We start from the raw sequence: 19,081 nt of genomic DNA on the forward strand, positions 1-19,081 counted from the left end.
AGTGTTGCCTGGGATACATGAACTTTGAAACAGTCCTGTTGTACTTGGATGATGTCATCGCTTTCTCCAAGACCTATGAAGAGCATCTGGAACACCTGGCCGAAGTGCTTGAAGCTTTGTCCAATTTTGGCCTGAAAGTGAAGCCTTCAAAATGCCACCTCCTGAAGCCTAAGGTACAGTACCTCGGTCATGTGGTCAGTGCAGAAGGTGTGGCACCAGATCCTGACAAGGTCACGGTCATCCGGGACTGGACGAAGCCCAGCAACCTCCATGAGGTACGCCAATTCCTTGGACTGGTAGGCTACTACCGGAGATTCATCAAAGGCTTTACTGAAATAGCCACCCCGATGCAAAACCTTTTGGTGGGGCAGTCCAAGAAAGGCAAGCAGAACAATTCCACATTTGAATGGACTGAAGAGTTGGAGAGGACTTTCACCAGATTGAAGATGGCTCTCACAGGTGACGAAGTTCTGGCCTACCCAGATTATGACAAACCCTTTGTGCTGTACACGGATGCCAGCAACGTGGGATTAGAAGCAGTACTGTCGCAGGTACAGAATGGAAAAGAGAGAGTGATCTCCTACCCCAGCAGGAAGCTGCGTCCCACTGAGAGGAACCCTGATAATTACAGCTTTTTCAAGCTGGAGTTCCTTGCCATAGTCTTGGCTGTCACCGAAAGGTTCAAGCATTACCTAGCTTCGGCCAAATTTACAATCTTCACGGACAACAACCCACTTGGACACTGCCAACCTAGGAGCACTGGAGCAGCGATGGATGGCTCGGTTATCCAATTATGAGTTTAACATCAAGTACCGGGCAGGGCACAAGAATGTCAATGCTGATGCGCTATCCAGGATGCCTAATCTGCCAGATGCAGGAGAAGACCCTGAGGCTCTGGAAGAGGTAGAATTGCCTCCCTTCCACCGGCCACTGGCGGCCCAACGTGCTCAAGGAGTGAGAAACAGACGGCCTGGCTTGAAGGAAGTCACTCTGAATCCGTTGTCCCATCATGATTGGGCAGAAGCGCAAGAGAATGACCCTGCAGTCCGCCTGGTGAAAGAGCTGCTGACACAAGGTGACTCACGCCCAGAGTTGAATGCTCCTGAAGAAACTCATCAGTTGTGGAAGGAAAGAGGTTGGCTGTTCATTTATGAAGGGAAGCTGTGTCGGAGGAGTATCAATGCCAGGACACATGAGCTGGTCTGGGAGGTGGTGGTCCCAAAGAGAGATGCATCAATGGTCCTAGGAGCATACCACAATGGAGCTGGACATTTTGGATGGAAGTTGGAAACATTGCTCCGAGAGAGGTTCTACTGGACTGGCATGTGGAAGGCCATTGAGAGGTGGTGCTGGGAGTGTGGACAGTGTAGCCTGCGCAGAAAGGATCGAGACAGCCAGAGAGCTCCCTGAGAGCCAATCATCACCAAACAGCCCCTGGAGTTGGTAGCCTTGGACCATGTGAAGCTGGTTCCAAGCCGGTCAGGCTACCTCTATGTCCTTACCATTGTGGACCACTATTCAAGATTCCTGGTGGTTGTGCCCGTCAAAGATCTAACGGCCAGGACAGCGGCCAGAGCATTCCAACAGCACTTCTGTAGACCACATGGTTATCCTGAGAGGGTGCTGACAGACCAAGGTCCAGCTTTCGAGGCAGAAGTGTTCCATGAATTTTGCAACTTATATGGGTGTAAGAAGATCCGGACAACACCTTATCACCCACAGACCAACGGCATGTGCGAGAAGATGAACCAGGTAGTGATTGATTTACTGAAGACATTGCCCTTGGAGGAGAGAAATCTGTGGCCAGAAAAGTTGCCCGATCTGGTGGACCTCTACAACCATATCCCAGTGAACTCTACCAACTGTACTCCAGCGTACCTGATGAGAGCAAGGCCTGGTAAGCTGCCTATTGACTTGGACATGGGAGTCCTGACGCCTAAAGTAACGTCACCAGATACTGACTGGGACAAGGAGAGGCAGCAGCAGTACAGAAGGGTACAGGAGTGTGTGGAGAAGAGTCTGGCTCAGGCAAGGCAGAAGCGGGAGAGACTTTTTAACCAAAATGCACCTGCTGTTCCTTTTTCGCCGGGAGAACAAGTTCTCAAGAGAAAAAGAAGACTGCATAAGCTGGATGATCAGTGGGAAGAGGAGCCCTATACAATTCTGCCCTCGAACTTTGATAATGCCAAAGTATGCCTTGTTAGCAAAGATGGAGGAGAGACCTCAGCAGCGGTATCCAGGGATCACTTGAAGTTATGCCCTGACCAGTTGAAAGAAAAAGTGGGAGGATCAGATAACATCCCACCTACAGAGGAAGAAAAGACAGTACCGTGCTGGGAGAGTTCCCTGCGAATTGGACTAAAGTTAATGATGCATTCGTGGTGCCAGTGTTGTTATTTCCCCAAGTAGAAGCACAGGAGAATAGGACTCAAGAGAATCAGGAAAATCGGGTAGAAGATGCCACACCAGCAGTGGAGCCAGAGAACCCTCGCCCTGCCAGTGGTGAACCTGTTATGCCCATGGTGAGTCCAAGAGTTACTAGACAATCTAGAATCCCTGTGCCATGTGGAACACTCAGTAGTGTATCCAATACATTACCCACTGCACCAGTCTTACACAGATCTACCAGCACGACACAAGGCATACTACCAGTTAGATACCGTATATAGAGTAAGGTAATTGTTGAAATGGTGTAAATATGTAACTGTTTTTCAAGTTTTGTACCTACAGGTACAAAGAGTTCTCTTTGGTTTGTTTTATGGACACTGAACCACAGGACTTGTGTGTGTGGTCAAAAACTTTTACCATTTGCCCAGGAATGGACCATGGACATTGATGTTGGACGTGGCATCATAGGACCATTTTTGCAGCAATTGGTTTTTGTACATTTTTCTCTTTTTCAAATCTTGTACAATTATTGTTGTTTAAATGTTTATATGTTGTTTTTTATGTTTTTGTTCAGCCCAGGAGTGCTGACTTGCACTAGGGGGGAATGTGGCGCCCCCAGGAGTAGGGTCACCACACTGGCTTTGCCTTCCTCCAGGGGAGGGTAATGCCAGGCTTGGAAGCAGTGATGGGTCTCTCCAACAGTTAACCTAATGCATGCAACACAGTTCCACTCCGGGCCACCAGGGGGAACTCTGAACCAGGATTGAGGAGCAGAGTACTCTCTGAGGGTCAGGAGAAAGGAGTAGGCAGATAGTGTGAGGAGGTCCACATGTGCAGACGTGTGGAGCGGGGTGGAGGTTGAGCTCCAGGAGGAGAGCTCCCTCACCGCTAGAGCGCAAAGACTGGAGCCTGGTCTCCACGGTGGTACGGATCGGTCCTGCCACAGATACCAGAGGAGTAGGAGGCTGTAAATGCCCTGCACTCACCAAAGACTTGGGACACAACAGCAATTGAATAGCGAGGCAGGACTCAGGAGAGGAGTCCCCGAGAGAGGCTACAGCTGTCTGTCATACAAGTAAAGTTCTAGGAACATCTGAAGAGAGGCATTTCAGAGTAACTAAGTACTGGAGTGCTTCACACTGCAAAGTGCTAGGAAGGAGACTGCACAGCCCTTCTGCTGAGAGAGAGAATCTTGATCTGCTTCCAGGCTAACCTGTTCCAATACCATCTGTAATCAGGACTCTGGACTGCATATACTCAGTAAAGGTACAGAAACTACAACCGCTTTGTCTTGTCTGTTCCCTACGCTTTCAGCACTGCTACATCCCCATGCCAGCTACATCTACACTGCCCTGGGACTACAGCTCCACCTGTGGGGAGCTTTACCATCTAAGCTGCACATACCATCAGTCCCAGCGGATCTGTATGCAGCGTTGGCCTAACACCATATTTGCCAAACACCACGGGTGGCGTCACAAACTATTCTACCATTAACTACATCTCCCCATTGCTTGGGCGCCCAGGGCCACGGACCGGGTCACCGCTGCTGTGACACATCCCCCCTGACACCGGCCCGGTACCGAGTACCCCACAGCCCTGGGAGGGCGACCCACTACCATAAAGGAATAGAAAATATAACAAAATATGGTAGATTAAAACTTAGCTTTTACTAATTAGTTTTTAAAAGGGGTTTTCACCACTATAAATCTAAAGTGAACCAATACACTAGTGAACAAATACAAAAACAAAATATAATATAAAACACATGTTTACATCCCTGTCCAGGATACTTTGTAAACTTATTCACTCCCTGTTTGGGAAGAGAATTCAAATTCTTGACTTCTTTTTCATCATAATATAGAACCAATGTGGATCCAAAATTAGCTCAACCAATTCAAAGGCATTTCTTAGGAGCTCAAAAATACAATATCCACATCAAAAGGATAAAAGGAACAATCTCACCCATTGTTGGTTTTCTTCTGTCCAATTCAAGGAGCCGGGGTCCATATATTGCCCTATTATGGACTGATCCTGACACCCCAAGACTCCCACCCTTACAAGGGCAGTCCACATCTAGCCCTGTCACTAGCCAGCCCTGGACTGACCCTGTGTGCCTCCTGACGCGTTTCCTCAATATCTTGATTCATCAGGGGATTGGCACATATCTTCCTTTGTCAGGAGTAACTGGGCAGCATATCCCACCAGGGATAGCACAGAGATATTGGCAATGGCACTCACAATAGCCTCAGCCACCTCTCATATAGTAAATCCAATCAATGGTCAAAAGTCAAAACACCTGATTAAAGTGATTCAGGTTCCATATGGGATATAGATCTACAGTATTCTTAATCAATCCCAAGCGCTCATTGAACATAAACAGTGCAGGCATGGCAATTACATTCTTCTCAAAATTCCCAACATGTGTAATTTATTCAAGCTTATAAATCACAGGTAGCGTACAATCAGCCGCGCCATGTTATAGCATCCGCTTCCTGATTTCCATAACCAGGTGCGCTTCCCTATCTCCTTTCCTGTGTGTGGAGCGCAAATATTACTTCTGGTTTTACCGGCGTGCGTTCCACCCAGGCTTCTTAATAATCAAAGCATGGGGCCTTTTTCCATCCCCTTCCTGTACGTGGAGCGCCAATACCACTTCCAGTTTCTTCGGAGTGTGATCCACCAAATCACAGCACGGGGCATTTCTCTCCCCTTCCGGTACGTGGAGCGCACAAAGCACTTCCAGTTTTGTTTGTTTGCGTTCCACCAAATCACAACACGGGGCATTTCTCTCCCCTTCCAGTGCGTGGAACGCACCAAGCACTTCCGGTTTTGTCTGTTTGCGTTCCACCAATACGTTATATCATTATTGCTTCACCTATCACATATAGAGAGAAAGTATTAAAACTATCTGTATATCATTACATTTCCCCCGGGGCACACTTCCAATAAAGCCATAGATATAAGTATATAGATATTTTAATAATATTAAATCAGGGGATTTTTTACTCCAGTTAGAAATGGAGACGATATTATTATTCCATGTCACATGATATTCGTGGTTTCTAGGTATTACAGCAAGTTTCCTCCAAAGATAATTACTTTTAAATAAAGCAAGCAAATGTCAACTGCTCATTCAGACCAAGCGGGGAGACTGTATTTAGATGAAAAATCTATCTCGTTTCCCTCTGTAGGATCAAACGATCCCAGTCTCCCCCTCTTATTGGTTTCCTCACTTTTTCCATGCCAATGAATTTAATTGCCGATTTTTTACCATCATGAATCTCATTTATATGTCTTGCTATAGGGGTATCCCTCTTCTGCTCAATATCGGACCCTGAGGTGTTCCCCTATTCTACGTCTGAGTTCCCTTTTAGTCTTTCCAATGTATTCTAGACCACATTGGCATGTTCCTTTATAAATGACCCCTTGTGTCCGGCAATTTATAAAATTCTTTATGGTAAAAATCTCCTCTGTATAGGTACTCGTAAAAGTTTTACCCATCTGTATATAAGGACATACCACACAATTTCCACATCTAAAGCAACCCTTAGTATCCGATTTTAACCAAGTTTCCGATCTAGGTGGTAAAAAAATGACTATGCACCAATCTGTCTTGCAGTGAATGACCCCTTCTAAATGTAATGTGCGGATAGCCTCCCAAAAATGGCTGCACCTCTTCATCCATCTCAAGGATGGGCAGGATTTTTCAAAACTTTTTTTAATCTTATCCGTTCCATTACTGAAGGTTGTTATGAGTCTCATTATCTCTTGGTCCCCATTTTCTTCTTTTTGGGGTTCAATAAATCTCTCCTGTCTCTTTCTTAGAGATAGTGAGACTCATGTTCTCTGGCAGCTTGTGCTGAACGCGGCTGTCATTCTTCTCTCCGGCAAAACTCACAGCTGGGGGCTTCTATTCTCAGGCTGGTAAGGGGCCACTGATCTTGGCCTCCCCAGCCTAAAAAAAGCAGCCCGCACCTGCCCAGAAAAGGCGCATCTATTAGATTCACCTATTCGGGAACTTTGTCAGCTTCCTCCCACTTGCCCTGTAGCGGTGTCAAGTGGGGTCATAAGGGGTTAATGTCACCTTTCTTTTGTAAGGTGACATTAAGCCCGAATTAGTAATGGAGAGGTTTCAATAAGACACCTATCCATTACTAATCCTAGAGTTATTCAAGGGTTAAATAAACACACACACAATAAGTACAACGTATTTTAATGAAAGAATACACCACACACACTGTTTAAAGCTTTATTATTCTCCTAATTCCATATCGACGTCATTGTTCTCCTGCAAAAAATTATAAAATAAACCAACAATATCTATACCTGTCCGGCGATCAGTCACGTCCCACGGCGTAATCCATCTCAGGGAGTTAATCAGTTTTACAGCTGGTACACTGCTAATGCGACCGCTCCGACTGTAAACTACTGGGGAATGAATGGAAGCAGCCGGCGCATGTAATGCCCACACGGTATAAGGAATTCAAGAGAGAACACTTTAACTGTACTTTATTCTTCTCGTTCTTCCTCCAGCACACAACATCACATTTCCCTCATCAGGCTAAACTGAAACTGAAACTCTCCCAACCCACTTCCTGTCTATAACCTTCCAGTCACAAGATTTCCTTCCTTAAAGAGACAGGTCAAATCATTATACATTACATCATTCCTCTTTTTTTTTTATATATTATCAACCTCAAAAAAATATTGACAAGGCAACAACGCGAAAAGAAGAAAAAGAAAAGAGAGGAAAAAAAAACAAAGAAGAACATCCAAGAAAAGACATATATCTGTATTGTCTTATTTGTTCATTTCAAATTAGGCATTTTAATTACATCTCTTCAATAAGTCTTGATGGAACCCTTCTTTCCCGTGTAGGGTAATGTCTGGGTTCATTGGGGGAGTCCATTGCTGATGGATCAACTACCCCCTGTTGGCCCTCTCCACCGTCGGGTACCAACTCTTCTACCGGTGGGAGTTCATTACCATTGTCCAGCGGTATAATTTTAAAATGTGAGGAATTATGGGTTATAGAGTGTCCATCTCGCTCAGCCGTGACCATGTTGCCTCTTCTCTCAGTAACATTATATTTTGCCTGACCATATACAGCTGAGGTTTTTTTGGTTAATCTTTGAAGCACAACAACGACATCACCTCTTTTGATGGCACTTGGCTGTGCCCATCGCCTTCTGTCTGCATAATGTGTCATGGCTTGCTTGTTAGAGAAATCTGTGGATCGCACTGAAGAGTCACTTGGTAGGGTATGGCTGGTCACATCAGGGATCCGTATATGTAGAGTTCTGCTGAACATTAGATGAGATGGATCAGCATTAGTGGTGAAATGTGGTTATTGCGGTAATTGCGCAAGAATTTGTATAGTGACTGTTTCAGTGGGGTGTGCTCTAGACTAGCTGCCTTGATTCATTTCCCCATAGTGCGCATGAAACATTCTACAATTCCATTGGCTTGCGGACAGCAAGGTGTGATTTTCCTGTGGCTGAACCTTAAGTATTCAGAAAACTGTTTAAATATACTGTATGTCCATTGAATGGAGGTCAATTGTCTGTTTTAACCACTTTTGGAATGCCATATGCAGAGAATATGTTGTCCAGTTCTGGTATGACACTATTAGTAGACGTTGAAGAGATGAACAAAATAACAGGGTAACTAGAATATTCATCAATTGTTACTAGAATGCATTGGCCATTTAGTAATGGTCCATATATGTCGATGGCCACTTCCTCCCAGACAGCAGTGGGTAACGGAGACATTTGTAGTGGCTCTAACCTTGATGATGGCGTAATTAATTGACAAGTGGAGCAATGTCTAATCTCTTCCATCAATTGATCCATATTTGGGAACCACACTTTTTCTCTGAGTAACGTTTTTGTACCAACAATTCCTAGATGACCTTCGTGTGCTATCTGCATGACTAAGTTGTGCAAGGCCTTAGATACAACCATTTTGGTACCTCGAAGGATGAGGTGCTCTTCAGTGACTGACAATTCCTCACATACATTTGAAAATAGTTTTAATTTCTTCAGATCAATCCCATAATCAGGAAATTTTTCCTTTTGAATTTCATGCTACCTTCGATTTTGGATGATTTGTATTAAGGCACAGAGTGTCTTGTCACTTGTATTCACAAACTGATCAACAGAAAATGCTTTTGGCACGGTGTGAGCTGCAACAAATCGTACGTATTCTTCCATGGAGGAATGCCCAGGTATATCATCATTCACAGGATGTCTTGAGAGATAATCAGCCGGATTGCTATATCTTCCAGGTTTGTGAACAATGTTATAATTGTAGTCCTGTAGACGTAGACCCCATCGTTCGATCCATGCAGGCATTTTAGCTTGAGGATTTCCAAAAATTGTAAGGAGACCTTGATGATCCATGACAATGGTGAAGGGAGCTCCATAGAGAAATAAGTGAAAGTGTTCACATCCCCAGACAACTGCCAAGCTTTCTTTTTCAGGTTGTGAATATTTTCTTTCAGTGTTTGTTAGGCTTTTGCATAGGAAATGATGTGGGGAAATTCCCACACAGCAATGGCATAAAGTGAGACTAGGGACTTTTTTTTTTTTAAGTGGCGGAGGAATACAGTGCGGAAGGATACCTACCTTCCGTCATTGGATTCCTGCAGCCCGTAGAGAACGGCAGCATCAGCTGATGCTGCTGTTCTCTACCCAAGATCGTCGTGGGACACACTCGTGGACTGCTTCGGATCGTGGGTGAGTATTTTTGTGGTTTGTTATGTTAATATTTATTCCGTAAAAGACAATGGCTTCGGGGAACAATGTGACAAGTATTGGTAAGTATGTTACTCTATGTTATATGTACTGTATGTCTATGTATGTATTGTATGAATGTATTGTATGTAGTATGTATGTAGTATATATGTGGTATGTATGTAGCATGTAGTATGTATGTAGCATGCATGTAGCATGCAGTATGTATGTAGCATGCATGTAGTATATATGTAGTATGTATGTGGTATGTATGTAGCATGTAGTATGTATGTAGCATGCATGTAGTATGTATGTAGTATGTATGTAGCATGCATGTAGTATATATGTAGTATGTATGTAGCATATATGTAGTATGTATGTAGCATGTAGTATGTATGTAGCATGCATGTAGTATGTATGTAGTATGTATGTAGTATGTATGTGGTATGTATGTAGCATGTAGTATGTATGTAGCATGCATGTAGTATATATGTGTTATGTATGTAGCATGTAGCATGCATGTAGCATGCATGTAGTATGTATATAGTATGTATGTAGTATGTATGTGGTATGTATGTAGCATGTAGCATGCATGTAGTATGTATGTAGTATATATGTGGTATGTATGTAGCATGTAGTATGTATGTAGCATGCAGTATGTATGTAGCATGCATGTAGTATATATGTAGTATGTATGTAGCATATATGTAGTATGTATGTAGCATGTAGTATGTATGTAGCATGCAGTATGTATGTAGCATGCAGTATGTATGTAGCATGCATGTAGTATATATGTAGTATGTATGTAGCATATATGTAGTATGTATGTAGCATGTAGTATATATGTAGTATGCATGTTGCATGCATGTAGTATATATGTAGTATGCATGTTGCATGCATGTAGTATATATGTAGTATGTATGTTGCATGTAGTATATATGTAGTATGAATGTAGCATGTATGTAGTATGTAGTATGAATGTAGCATGTATGTAGTATGCATGTTGTATGTATGTAGCATGTATGTAGCATGTAATTTTTTTTTTTTACATTCAACACATTAGCCGGATGATGGGACTACTACTGTCCCATCATTGGCTAATGTGTCAATCACTGTCATGGTAGCAGGCATCGCCCGATGGGACTTGTAGTCCCATCGGACGATGCCTGCACAGACCCCCGAAGCCTGCACAGACCACCGGCAGGCCGGCACAGCCCCCCGGCAGGCCGGCACAGCCCACCGGAGCCTGCACAGACCACCGGCAGGCCGGCACAGACCACCGGCAGGCCGGCACAGCCCCCCGGCAGGCCGGCACAGCCCACCGGAGCCTGCACAGACCACCGGCAGGCCGGCACAGCCCCCCAGCAGGCCGGCACAGACCACCGGAGCCTGCACAGACCCCCTGGCAGGCCGGCACAGCCCCCCGAAAGGCCCGTACAGACCCCAGAGAGGCTGTACAAGGCAAAAACAGGGTTTTTCTTATTCCGATACCGGAAGTCCCATAGACTTGAATGGGACTTCCGGTATCGGAATCGGCGATACCGATACTTTTTTTTAAGATCGGCCGATCCATTCCGATCCGATACTTTGAAGTATCGGACGTATCGCTCAACTCTAGTGAAAAGTGGTTTTCTGCCTATTTTCTTTATAGCTAAGTTCAGCGTCAAATTGTCCCATTGTAATTAGAGGTGTTTTAGATCCATATGGAAAGATTTTAGTATGCACTTGCTGTAAGACTGGCTTTGTTTTCAATTGTTCATATGCATTACTGTCTATGATATCCACTGAAGCTCCCGTATCTATTGTAAAGGTGATATCCGTGTCGCAGATGGTGAGCGTGATACAGGGAGATTGCACTGAGCCAGTGACAGAGGTAGCGACCACATAGTTCTCTGCCACAGATATTTCTTCTGTATCCTGATTTACCATTTTTACATTTGCGGGCTTTGTCGTAGACAGAGGAGACTTGTGCACTGACTTTGCCGACAGCTGCAAAATGGTTCCCTTTTCCACATTTACTGCATGTTTGTCCTATAGCTGGACATTTTTTCAGGTGGTGAGGGAAATCTTGTCCACATCTATAGCATGTCTTCTGTTTCGGGGCTTGCTTGTCCTGTGCACTTTTATGTTTGAGATTATGCACATGTAAATTATCCCCACTCTCCATTGTGGTGGCCTGATAATCTGCTATCTCTATAGCACAGGCCATCTTGAGTAAATCAGGCAGAGAGAGATCCTGCTGCAGAACTTTACGCCTTATGTTATTAGACGAGCAGGTGACAATTACTTGAGTTAGAATTTCATCATCTAAATCCGTAAATGCACTATGCATCCATGTGCTAGCTCTTTTAGCCTTGTGACATACATGTCTATGGATTCTTCTGGAAGCTGCTTAGCAATCCTGAACTTGTATCTCTCATATCTGATGTTCTGTTTGGGGTTGAAGTAGTCAGTGAGAGCTTTGGTGTAGTTGCTGTACATGTCTGTCTCTGCTGCAAGTAATGTGCTGTATATGTCATATACTCCTGTGCCTGCGCAATGCAGGAGCACGGCTCGCTTTCTTTTCTCCTCTTTTATGTCCATAGCTTCCAGGAAATTCTCAAACCGGTTTAGCCATTTTCTCCAGTTGAGAGATTAATGACATCCGTCATATCAAACTGGGGGAACGTGTACAAGTAGTCAGCCATGATGGAGTCTCTCAGTGGCGCTGGCGTGTGAAGCGGTAAAGCAGGGGTTAGAACTCACAGCAGCAGGTGATTGTATCCCATCCTCGTCACCAGTTGTAATGTCCACACGGTATAAGGAATTCAAGAGAGAACGCTTTAACTGTACTTTATTCTTCTCGTTCTTCCTCCAGCACACAGCATCACATTTTCCTCATCAGGCTAAACTGAAACTCCACCAACCCACTTCCTGTCTATAACCTTCCAGTCACAAGATTTCCTTTCTTAAAGAGACAGGTCATATCATTATACATTACAGCAGGCGCATGCTCAGTAGCTAGTGGTGATGTCACAGAGCCTGTGCGTGCTGCTTCTCCTTCATTCCTCAGTAGTTTACATAATACAACTGCAAACCCAAGTACTGCAGGCCCCAGGAATTTGCCCAGGGGTAAAAGGTCATTGAGGTCCGTGAACGGCACGTGGGCCTGAGGTTCCCCACCCCTGCTCTAAGGCTACGTGCACACGTTGAGTATTTGGTGAGTTTTTTACCTCAGTTTTTGTAAACCAAGACCAGGACAGGAGCAGTCAGAGGAAAAGTATAATAGAAACACGAACACCATGTCTGCATTTTTTCACCCTCTCCTGGTTTTGGCTTACTGAGGTAAAAATCTCACCAAATACTCAACGTGTGAACCTGACCTTGTGCAGAATGAAAAATTTACCTTAAATTGTTTATAGGAATAAACATTTTGTTGCATTCAGCACCCCTATCTTCCACATTGGCTGTGGTGTGTTGACATCCCTGGCCGTCTTCTGCTTTTTATTGTATTTTGTGTTTTCAGACGCACAGTCACTGCAGTGACTTGCTCCGAGGTCAGGAGCGCATTACAGAGTGACATATAAAATGTGATATAAAGTGGCATTCATCAGCCATGCATTTGCTCCGCAGATACCGTGTCCTCACATTGCACTCCTTACAACACTTGGCACACAAGGATATATTAACCAGGCCACTGCAGCCCTGTAACACAATGAGAACTGAAGAGCTTTTCATCCTTTTACACTAAGCTATAGGAAGCAATGTTGATTTCAATTACAAGCCATTTAATAGTTAAATGCACAGGCTGGTTATTATTCACACACAATCCTTAGATAATCACATACAAAACCCACATGTAGGACTAGGAATACTGAGCACCAGATGCAGGGAACTGATTGGATTTTCTAGTATCAGTCTATTTTCTTGTGATTGGTTCCCTCCCTCTGGTTACTTGTACTACATGAAATGGCTTCAGGTACAAATGGCAGAATTGAAGAAAGTAGATCATCAGCACATAGCAGCTGATCAGACCTGTCAAATTCTAATATGGCCTGGAAAATTAAAAAAAAACGGTATATGGTAGCTATAAGGAACTGCTGCACATTTCTTCTGCCCTAGTTTTATCCATCATATGATCTGTGCTTGTCTACTATATATACGATTGTAATAAGCAAAGCTGATCTCAGTCCCACAGCTACCATGATGCAATCCAGGATCTGATTTCCCTTGTTGCTCTATTGCCACCATTATTGCTCATCTGATGGACATCACAAGTCTATGTGGAGCAGTACAGAGATGGGAGATAACTCCATCATACAATGTCTCGTCTATCTGTCTAAGGGAAGAGTCACACGGCCGTATAACTCGTAGAGAAACACAACACAATACTCGGACTGGTCCTCGGTTCTCCCAACTTGAGTGTGAGAACTGCACAGAAATACATATTGTAACGCTCGGATTGTGAGAGCCGATGGCCAGCCAAATATTATGTTGCGATCTTCGTTCAAGTTATACAGCTGTCTCACTCTTCCCTAAGGCCTCATTTAGACTTAAATTTTTCACATACAAGATCTGTGTTTCTAAAGTACAGAAATTGTACCCTTTTAAATCTATGGGGCTGTTCACATGTCCATGTATTTTTGCTGAGCGAGTGGTCCGCACAAAATCAGGGAAACTTGTCCGATTTTGATCAGAGTCAAATAAAACTTTCCAATGCAAGTTTATAGGTCCGTGAAAAGATTGGATAGCACTTAGATTTTTCACAGACTGATAGGAGAAGCTTGAGAAACCTCCATCAGTTTTTTTTATCGCTAAGCAGTGCTTTCTACTGTGGGTAGACTAATGCCCAGTGTTCACCTGTATAGGGTTCTTTAGTAAGACAAGGAATACAAAAGTTGCCATCTGCAAAGCTTTGAAATTACACAGTGCTACCCACAAAGCATGAATACCAAAATAAACAGAATTAAAAACTATATAAAAGGTTAATAATAATGATTTATTGCAAAAAATGAAAGTAACATTTCTAAATTACTACATTATTCTCAGCTACAGTTTTTGAAGAAGATGAAAATGACTTCAACATTTTTTAGAGCAAGACTACATAATAAAAAGTAAAAGCAAAGGATGTTTTATAGCTCACAGAAATGGACAATTGTGAAGCAGACTGCACTAATAACATAAAATCCACACTTGCATGAAATCTGCCTCTGCTAACAGCCCTACATCCTACACATGTGTGCAGAGAGAATGCATCTTGTAAGCAGTGACCTGAGTTATGCTCTAATTGAGTCCTTATCATTCATTAGCTTCCTCAGCTCAGCCTTCCGACCCATGGACTAGCTGCCGGCTGGATCAAATGGGCTAGTCAAATATGAGCGGAAAAAAAATCCTCCCAGAAGCTGCAATCACATCAGCTCTGAGCTCCTGGCCGGTAATTACACGCACGGGAGATTGAACGTGCCTGGCGGCATCTGTCCTTATTGTTGAGAAGAATTATAGGAATGAAACAACAGAGAAATGCTTCTCGCGGCCATATCCTTTAGTAGAGCTTAAAGAAAGAGGACATCTATCAGCTTCTCTCTTCAAGGAAATGGGTGGGGATAATTACTGACATGCGGTCCAGCTAGTTGCCTCCGCAATGCCATGTTCTCAATAGCAAAGGAAGAAGAAGCTGGACAGTCTATGGTTGATCTTTCAGAATACTGAATAAAGTAGCACAATAATCTGAATAAATCATGTCTTATCTGGCCTCATCGCACAACAGTTTTACCAACAGGACAGAGAATATCTTTATGATTGGAAATTCTTGAAAGTCAATGCAATCCATTAGGATTCAGTGCAAACAGACACATAGGCAGATTGATTAAAATATCTCAAAATGGAGTGTTACTGCAAAATATATGTAAATGTATGCAATAAACTTTTGGACTTTTGCATACAGCAGACGATGAAGCTTTCCACAGCGAAACGCGCGTTGGGTGTGGTGGGTTCCTGGCTTGCAGCATTCACTAGGTAACGATCACTGTTGCATAGTTACTGTGGGTCTAGTCAGTTTACTTTTTGTTTCCTTTTTTGTCCGTATCTGCTCATGGTGTATTCCTGAACCCACATTTCCTTACTATTATTACCTTTATATGATTTATTATTTTTACAAATGTCACTGTCTTTCTGCCAATGTGATTTTCTGGTTTTCCCCATGGACTGAGCATATCTAGTGCATCTTGACAGCATTTATTTGCTCATTTGTTTATTTAATATGCATTTATATGGCGATTTGCATTTTATATAATTAATTATGTACCCCATTATTTAGACATTGTATGTTTTGCCATTTTGTATTGTGTCAACCACCATTAGTTTCTACATGCTTTTATAAAGCCTTGTGGTTCTTTTATTGATTGTAAACAATAAAATTTATTTATTTAATAGTCACTCTTGGAAAGCGTCATCGTTGGTGTTGCCTATGTATTTTATGCTTTGAGGTGAAATATATATGATTGAGTTCACTGTTTAGTGTGTATCATACAGTAGCAGAGACAAAGTTTGCAGACCTTCCCTAAATATTCCCACAAATCTTAAAAATACGAATTAGGATATCCATTGTTATTTTCCTGTATGTAATGACTGGTAGTACACTAGAGAATAAGATGGATTCACCAAGGGTTGACCTTTTGAAGATAATGTCCAGAAAATGGCAACACCCATTGCATATTTGTGATAGGAACTATCATACATGTTTGATCTGTTCACCATGGTCTCCTTATGTGGCACATAGTAAAACCTAAGCTGTATTCAATCATGATTGCCATTTTTCATTATTGTCGAAGGTTTGTAGAAGGTTGTGAACACTTCTTTTGTCTGGACATTTATAGTGCAGTGTACATAGTATAATAGCAAATATAAACCACTTCAGATTTTACTATTTGGGGAGTAAGCCATCTGTCATTATGGTTAAATGTTAGTGCAATCTTCTGAATATGGTGAGAACTACAGTCCAATTTACAGGGCCAGATAAAGATCAGGGAAGACCCCTTTAATTTTAGATCAGGGGTGAGGAACCTTTTTGAAGCCATGGGTTATTTCGATATTTATACCATCATTCGGGGGTCGTGCAAAATGATCAACTTGAAAATTACCCTGCTATATTTGGTCAAACAATTAATTATGGTAACCCACCCCTAATGTGATGGCAGCTTCAGAAAGACCTTTTTGAACCAAGGCTACCATCCAAGAACAATCAGATTACAAAAGCCACCAGAATATCAAAGATTCACCTCCTACATTACAAAACTAAAGAAGAAAGCAACCAGGTGACTCTAGTAGTCACCTACAATCCAAATCTGGAGGTGCTAAGGGGAGCAGCATAGAAATTACAACCTTTACTACAAAAAGATGCCTGATTACAATCCATATTTCCAGACCCCTCCACAACTGTGTTTTAGGCAGCCCCCAAATCTAAGAAGCATCATTATCAGAAGCTCCCTGTCCTCTCCAACAGCCACAGGAACCTTTCCCTTCAACCAAAAAAAATGCAAAACATGTCCATTTATAATGACCACGGACAAGATAATGATCCCCAACTCACATCAGGACTACAAGATCCCAGGTACTTTCAGCTGCATCACATCTAATGTGGTGTACTTAATCATTTGTGTTAAATGTCCAACTGGGGTCTGTATGGATGGGAAACAGGGCAAAAGCTTAGAACAAGAATGAATTCTCACCGCCACCCAATAAGAGAAAAAAGAATGGATCTACCTGTGGCCAAACATTTTTGTATCCCTGACCACAGCATTATGGACATGAAATTACTGGAATTAAAAGGTAACTTCAAATATCATAGAGACAGAAGAGCACAAACTTATGATGACCTTTAACACACTAGGTGCAGGAATGAATGTGTCACATGGATTTATGTCTTTCTATATCAACTAAGGAATGTGCTCCTCAGACCTTGTGAGGACATTAAAACCCGACCAGATCTCAATCACAGGACAATAAAACTTTCACACTCCTTATCTATGAACTGTTCCAATATTTACAGCCACAACTGTAAATCCCTCCCCAAAATGATAGTTCTGCATCATGTCACTTGTCTTATCGATTTCATTATTCTTGTGCCCCCTGTATAAATATGTGACTCTTCAGATTTTGGGTTATTCTACGCCTGATGAAGAGACCCGAGGAGTCTTGAAAGCTTGCAATTTGATACCATCTTTTCAGTTAGCCATTAAAAGGTATCAACCACTGAGGACTCTCAGTTCTAAATATTTTTCTGCCTTTGTAAGGGAAATAATCAGCATCCAAATAATATTAAAGAAGCACACCCATGAAAAACGTTACCCTTTTACTATATTGCAGAGTCGTCCTATTATATGGCACTGTGTACTTACAATTGCTCAATTTGCCCTTCTATCCAGTTAATTTGTCTCTTTTCCATTAGATCTATGATTAAAAACTGACTAGCTGAATCTTTCTAAGCTACAGTATATGTAGGAACATGAGGTCAATGTTCCCTGCATGAGTCATCCCCTTCTTCAACTCCTGAGCCAGCTGCTCCCTCTTCCTCCTGTCAGGGATTTTGCAGTGATGTAGATTTGTAGTTCTAATGATGACTCGTGCAGAATAAAGAGACTTTCTGTTTCTACATAAAGCTTGGAAGAATTCAGCTAGTCAGTGTTCAAGCACGTGATGTCATAGACCTAAGGCAGGGGTGGGGAATCTTTTTTCTGCCAAGGGCCATTTGGATATTTATACCATCCTTCGGGGCAGTACAAACTCCACCCACAAAGTACATCCTGACTCTGGCACTGGTTTCATGACTTAATCTTTCATTTTATGCCCTTCAATGTTCAGTAGTGGACACTGCGTGTGTGTGCTAACAGAGCAAGAAGAAATTAATGAGCTTGTGGCAATCAAAATACAGCTCCCTGCCCAAGAATGCAGTCCCTGAGAATCTGCTCGGGGGCCTGATAAAAGGTCTTTGAGGGCCGTAAATGGCCCTGGGGCCTGAGGTTCCCCACTGCTGACCTAAGGGAAAAGAGAAGAATTAACTGAGTAAAAAGGTAAAATGAGCAATTGTAAGTACACAGTGCTATATAATATGATGATTGCAATATATTAAGAGGATGAAACTTCTGATGGGAGCACTTCTTGATCAAATATTGTCACACACTGCTCAGATGACTGTGTCGAGTTGATACCCAAGAGACTTAACGACATAGCAAAGGTCATAGGTAGTGTTGAGCATTCCGATACCGCAAGTATCGGGTATCGGCCGATACTTGCTGTATCGGAATTCCGATACCGACTTCCGATATTTTTTCAATATCGGAATTCGGCATCGGAATCGGAAGTTCAGTTGATTGACGGCCTGACGTCATCATGATGCGCAGTGTGTGCGCATCATGATGCGCCGTCATTTCGGGCCTTCCGGGGGTCTCTGCCGGCCTGCTGGGGGGCTGTGCCGGCCTGCCGGGGGGCTGTGCCGGCCTGCCGGGGGGCTGTGTGGACTGCCCGGGGTCTGTACCGGCCTGCCGGGGGGCTGTGCCGGCCTGCCGGTGGTCTGTGCACCCTGTGGGGGTCTGTACCGGCCTGCCGGGGGGCTGTGCCGGCCTGCCGGGGGGCTGTGCTGATGTCCGGGGGTCTGTGCAAGCATCGTCCGATGGGACTACAAGTCCCATCGGGCGATGCCTGCTACCATGACAGTGATTGACACATTAGCCAATGATGGGACAGTAGTAGTCCCATCATCCGGCTAATGTGTTAAATGTTAAAAAAAAAAAAAAAAAAAAAATACTACATACATACTACATGCATGCTACATACATACTACATGCTACATACATACTACATATATACTACATACATACTACATACATGCTACATACATACTACATGCATGCTACATACATACTACATACATACTACATACATACTGCATGCTACATACATACTACATACATACTACATACATA

At 43.1% G+C, this 19,081-nt stretch overlaps 1 protein-coding gene across 14 annotated transcripts in view; it reads right to left on the bottom strand.

Annotated features, from left to right (window-relative positions):
* The window catches only part of SRCIN1 (SRC kinase signaling inhibitor 1), a 673,416-nt gene that overhangs the window by 367,396 nt on the left and 286,939 nt on the right, over positions 1-19,081 (bottom strand). The window lies entirely within an intron of this gene.

Source organism: Dendrobates tinctorius, unplaced genomic scaffold (assembly GCF_039654945.1).
Source record: "Dendrobates tinctorius isolate UK_male_01 unplaced genomic scaffold, ASM3965494v1 ptg000032l, whole genome shotgun sequence".
Lineage (NCBI taxonomy): Eukaryota > Metazoa > Chordata > Amphibia > Anura > Dendrobatidae > Dendrobates > Dendrobates tinctorius.